This window comes from Delphinus delphis, chromosome 17 (assembly GCF_949987515.2).
Source record: "Delphinus delphis chromosome 17, mDelDel1.2, whole genome shotgun sequence".
NCBI classification, from domain to species: Eukaryota; Metazoa; Chordata; class Mammalia; order Artiodactyla; family Delphinidae; genus Delphinus; species Delphinus delphis.
Window position 1 is genome coordinate 56,976,603 of NC_082699.1, and position 6,783 is coordinate 56,983,385.

The following is a 6,783-nucleotide window of genomic DNA, read 5'->3' on the forward strand; positions in this document are numbered from 1 at the left end:
CAGGTGTATCACAATTGTGTCACAGTGTGCCAAGATATTGATGATCTCATCCCTTGCAGGCCAGAATCCCTGGTCAATGTGTCTCTACCTATAGGTCATCTCAGTTTGTCCTGCTCTACTATATAAATATTACCATATTTATCCTGTATATGCCAATACTTTTTAAATGTTGGAAGAATGGCCTTAGACTATTGTCATCAGATTTTTCTGTAAGCTGTATAGTACACAAGTTTCTATGGATATAAATTTAATTAAAGTTAGAATTGATGTCATATAAAATAAGCTTCTACATGAATCATTAGTTATACTGAGCATGAAATATTTGACAAATTCCCAAGAATTAAAGAAAACATAGATATACCCAAATATGGTATTCAAGCTTATATAAATATTTACCTGTGTTGAGTAACTCTCTGGATTTTGAGTATTATTTTTGAAGATGTAAGAATTCTCAATGAGAGAGATAGCCTAGTGAAAATATTAATAATCAATGATATGATTGTCTCTGTTGATAAATAGGAGAATGATAGCTGGTTGAGGCACTAGAGTCTTCAGACCTATTCTCAATCATCTTTACTAAAACAACAGACTACTAGGGGCTCTAAAATTTTGTAGCAGGGATGTTAAATGTTTGCTGCTACTGCTTTTCTGAAATAAATAAATGAATAAGAACACTAGTCTCATACAGAAAAAAGAGGTACTTAATACTTTTATCTTTAGTCATTGGGTCACTCAGAAAAAGTAAAAACAATTTCTATTACTGATAAAGGCAAATACAATTTATTCTCCCTCAAGAAATGTTTTATGGCATATAATTTCTAGAGAGTCAAAATATTTCAGAAAAGTAAAACTTAAATCTAACTTGTTTCAAGAATTTTATTATTGTTTGGAACTAACTATATACCACAGTTTATGGGTGTAACTTTATAATATTCATCATATTATAATCATTCAAACTAATACTTAGTCATTATTGAGTTATAAACTTTTAAACAAGTTATACCCTCTAATTTCAAAGAAACTTGGGAAGGTTTAATAATCTAAAGTTAAATGATTAAAGTTTAAAACAAGGCAGAACCACTCTAATAGAAATTGAGAAATTTAGTATCATTAGGCATTTTAGATGGGTTAATTAGCAATTTTAAAACCTAAATTGAACTCCATTTTTTTCTTGAGTGTTATTCTGAATTCACTGTACGACACATAAATTCAAAAAAAAAAGTGCGTTGTTTTTTCTGTGAAGAATTTTTGACAGGAATTAATTTTAAAGGATGTTATTACATGTATGTTTATTTAAAACACATTGGGATAGAACAGCAGATAAGGACTACAAGTACATGTTACAGAAGACATAAAAACTCCCTGTATGCATAGAAAAGTAGTTTATCATTTTCAGTGCAAAGGCTGAAGAAAATGAAAGTACTGGGGATTTGTACATGAAAATACTAAGAGCACAATGTTTTAGATTTAATATGAGTTTGCATAAAACAAAAAGTATTAATGCATAGTTAATCACAAAGTGCTAGCATAGTGTGAAAATCTTTTTTTTTTTTTGTTTTTTGCGGTACGCGGGCCTCACTGTTGCGGCCTCTCTCGTTGCGGAGCACTGGCTCCGGACGGACAGACTCAGCAGCCATGGCTCACGGGCCTAGCCGCTCCGCGGCATGTGGGATCCTCCCGGACCGCGGCACAAACCCGTGTCCCCTGCATCGGTAGGCGGACTCTCAACCACTGCGCCACCAGGGAAGCTCGTATGAAAATCTTTATGCAATATACTTTTAAAATTCCTATTTTATTTTAAAAATTGCTTTGCAGAACACTTGGTCCTGTCCAAAACGTTCATAAAACATTTGGATTACAGCAGAAGATCCTTGAAATTTGGTCCTATCTAAAATGTCCATGAGCATATTTGGTCCATGCCACATGATTTTTGACAGGACCAAATATCAAGGAACTTTTGGTGTGAACCAAATGTCTATATGGACATTTTGGACAGGATTAAACATGGTCAAATATTAAGGACTTTTTGGAGTGCACTCAATGGATGTGGCAGATAGGACCAAGTGTCTGCTAATCTAAAAGTTCATTGTATCTACTTTTTTTTTTTCCTCCAACTGAAAGCAAATTATTATATACAGTGGATAGGAAAGGAATGTCTAAAGTCTATTTTGGATCTATTTCCATGTTGATTAGTTTCCACAAATTTCCCTTCTCTGAAGTCTTTCATACACATTTTGTGAATTTGCCTTTACCTCAGAATTTTTATTATTCAGTTCTATGACTCACAGTTTCAGTTTCTCTTTATCTGGATAGGTAAGCAGTATTCTAAATATTTGAAAATAAACCAATTTAATGTAATAATAATCCTGAACTTTTATCATACTAAGGAGAATATATTTAATGTTATGCATCTCCTTATAAAATAAATATTATTAATCCAAATGAAATAGCATAAGAAAGGGCAACATCAAACTGAGTCTGCATTGAAATCTGAAAATCAGTATGAAAATATGTGATTGGGCTGATCTTTATTGTAATCAACTATTTATTAATTGTGTAAAGCTAAAAACTAAAATATTGTCTATGAAATTGCCTAGAATAGTGCTTTGCTCATAGTAGGTATATAATAAGTTTTGGTTGACTCTGTAGAAAACTCTGCCTAGAAATTATGGATAGAAAGTAGATAGAACTTTTTTCCTTTCTATCAGGGAGAAAACAATTTAATTAATATAACAAAAAATAGGCTTAAATTTAAAATAATGACTTATAAATATAAGCTATTCTTTGTGATTACATAATATGATTCAGACTGAAGTAAATTCTATCTTTGAATGATTATAGCACTTTTTTGTACCCTATTTATATTTTTTGTATGTTAATTCATATCTGAAACACACACACACACACACACACACACACACACACATATATATACACTATTATATTCTATTTTAGAACCTCCTCCCAAATACTTGGCATAATTTAATATTCTATATATTCTGTACAATTTTTTTTTTTAACTATTCAGTGACAATGACAGTGATAGAAGAAATGTGGGAAGAAAGCACCATAAGTGGGCTTCCCTGGTGACGTGGTGGTTAAGAATCCTCCTGCCAAAGCAGGGGACACGGGTTCGAGCCCTGGTCCGGGAAGATCCCACATGCCACAGAGCAGCTAAGCCCGTGTGCCACAACTACTGAGCCTGAGCTCTAGAGCTTGCAAGCCACAACTACTGAAGCCCGCGTGCCTGGAGCCCGTGCTCTGCAACAAGAGAATCCACCACAATAAGCCTGTGCATTGCAATGAAGAGTAGCCCCCTCATCTCAACTAGAGAAAGCCCGTGCACAGCAAAGAAGACCCAATGCAAACAAAATTAAATAAATAAAATAAATACATTAAAAAAAAAAAAAACAGCACCATAAGTGCTTAGTAGAGGAGCACTGAGCTGGGCCATGGAGACTGGGAGCTACTGGAAAAAAATATTCAAAAAATAAGTATAAAAGTGTTCCAAAGAGTAAAACAGCATGACAAAATAAAGGAAGCAGGTATGCATGTGACATGCTTGGGAAACAGTGACCACACGTTTGGATGGAAATAAGAGTACTAAGAGATAAACTGGGAGAAATACTTCTTTTTATAACACTACAGTACAAAAAGATGTTCAAATGATCGTATGATAGATAAAATGTATATAGAAGTCTTATTTTCCTGACAAACAGATAAGGTAGGCACAGCCTAGACTTGGGAGAGCTGCTCACAACCAGAGAAACGGAATAATTGGATTCACTCATTAATTCCCAACTATTCTTTTATGGCATGCATTAGGAAATGCAATGATTATGTAACTGCAATGTTAAAATCTGACAGCTCTCCTAAAAGTCTTTCTGGTTCTGTGTTTTTAAATGGTTCTGGTTCACCAGCTGGCAAAGGACTCAGAAATCTCTCTAAAATATAACCATTCTCATCTTTTCAAGTCATTAGTTTTTTGGTGAAAGTCATAGCAAGCCCAGATCTCATGCTGAGGATATCTGCATCTGAACATCATGAAGCAGGCTTGAACCCTGCAAACCTTAGTTCAAAATTGGCTACTGCATTGATTCGAATGAGTGCACTGTACCCGTTTTCTTTTTCCTTACATTTTTTCTTAATCATCAAATAATTTGATCTGAGGCCTATTCCAAGCTGCATTGCAAAGTCTGTGAAACATAATGACGCATCGAGCAAAATGTAAAAACGAAATCTATAAATAAAATTAAGGATGAGATTGAGACAGTCTTCATATAATCTTCCCATGTTCATTATCTCATATATTGTACAAAAGCAAATTTTATCAAAAATGTTGATAGCATATGGAGGGATATGGGAAGCGGATACTGCAAAAAGCTTAAAATTACAATTTAACATCATAACTTGAGTCATAAATTATATACAGGAATGTCAAGCCCTTAGATACCTTTCCATTCTTGCTTGTAAGTATATGAATTACTGGAGAAATTTTACATCATAAAATTATTCTCCACTGTTTTTCCCTCTTTCCAAACTAGATAAGGTTCTCAATTTATAAGCCTGAATAAGACTCTGGACCTGTTACTACTTTTCAGAGAAAGTATAAGGAAAGTTAACTTTATCAGACACTAAACTTCATAAGTATAGGAACATTGTTTACCCGGATCACTGCTTTATCCCAGAGTAAGCTAGTGTCAATATACAGAGCACGGAAATAAATATTTATTAAAAAAATGAACCTATTAGGTAATTACAAATGTAAGAGCATATAAGAAGAAATATGGGAAATGGGAACAATTGGACCAATAGGAAATCACACTTAAATGGAACCTGAAATATGAATAGTGATTAGCAGTGAAGACTGAGGAGTTTATTGGACTGCAGAGAAGAGTATTCTAGACTGAGAAAATTATTATGTATTCAGCAATTTCTCAATTACTACAACATGTATATGGGTATAGCTATGTATATATGAGTCTAAACATATACGTATGAAATTAATGTATTATATAAAACAGATGATTTATATAATCTATAAACAAACCTTAGGAATATGAGAATCCCTTCCATTATTTCTTTGTCTTGCCTTGTCAAGAATCTTCAACCCACAGTTTGGGAACTACTAAAAATAAGAATTCTTAAAGATAAATCTAAAGACCTCAAGAATTAAACGGAGTCATAAAAGTTGATTTTACACCACTTAATTTTAGTGACTGTTTCCTTCTGAAACTTTTCTGCCCTGGATAGCATGACGATAGTGTTTTATCCTGCTTCTCTAACTATTTCTTCTATGTCTTTATCCTTGGCATTTATTCTGCTTCTGATCTCCTAAACGGCACATCTCTGGACATACTTGGGATTATGTTTGCTATCTTTGTGTAGCTATGTCTGTCTCTTGTTCTGCACTTAGAAAAAAAATCTTTTGAATTTATTCTCATCTGTTTCTACTGTTTCAACTATCAATTCTGAGACTTGAGTTTTTTTTAATCTAAATCTCTGATGTCATTTTAAAGCTTCAATCCTGAGTTTCAAAATTGTCAGTAGACATTTCTACCTCCCTGAAATGCGATTATGTTAAAATCAAATGGTAAAAAGTCAGAGATAATTAGGGAGAATATGTAGGACATAAATTGAAAAGGTCTGAAGCCAAAATTCTGGGGATTATCAAATTCCATGTAGGGAAAGTAAAGACAGTAAAGGAGTTTAAAATGAACTAATAGAGAATAATATGAAAAACTGAAGAGTCATATCACGGAAAGTACGGAAGAAGAAGGTCACCAGAAAAAGCAAAGCTATTTACCTGTTTAGCTAGCTATCTAGCTTTTTTTTTTTTTTAATCAAGAAGGGTATCCATTAACCATTAACCTTAATAAGTAGAGCACTATATGTGACCTTGAGGAGGGCTCCTGAAGAGAATTGGTAAGTACGGAATCAGAATTTATCAAGCTGTGAAGTTAATGTTTGGGACGGTATGGAGACAGAGAATAGATTTACTCATTTAGGAAGTTTGCCTTTCAGGTTGTCTTTGATATAATTATAAGCAAACCGTCAAGGGGGAACATCAAACTCAGACTTGGACCTTGTTCTTGCTAAAGAGGTGCACGTGAACTAAGTCTTAAAGGACATATTATGTTTTCAAGATGATAAGAGTGATCGGAGTGGTATTCTAGAGCAGACGAAAGCACAAGATATTATTGAGAAATTATAGTAGAGCAGAGCAGGACCAATGCAGAGCAAGACCAGATAAAGATGAGGCTAGAGAGAAAACAGACGGCCTTATTTTCTTTTTAAAAAAGATCTTGGGCTTCCGTGGTGGCGCAGTGGTTGAGAGTCCGCCTGCCGATGCAGGGGACACGGGTTCGTGCCCCGGTCCGGGAAGACCACACATGCCGCGGAGCGGCTGAGCCCGTGCACGAGCCATGGCCGCTGAGCCTGCGCGTCCAGAGCCTGTGCTCGGCAACGGGAGAGGCCACAACAGTGAGAGGCCCGCGTACCGAAGATCTCATGTGCCTTGCTGAGAATCTTTAAATTTAATAATAAAATATAAATATCAGTCAACATATAGTTATTCTGTGTCAGATACTATTTTGTTTGTTACCCATGTTATTTATTCATTTCTTCAAAAATATTATAAAATGTAGGTTAAGAGTTTAGACTCTGAAAACCGAACTGCCTGGACAGTTTACTTAACCTCACTGTGCCTGGGTTACTTCATCTGTAAAACTAGAGTAATTTTACCTACTTCAAAAGGCTGATATAAGATTTAGCTGATAAAAT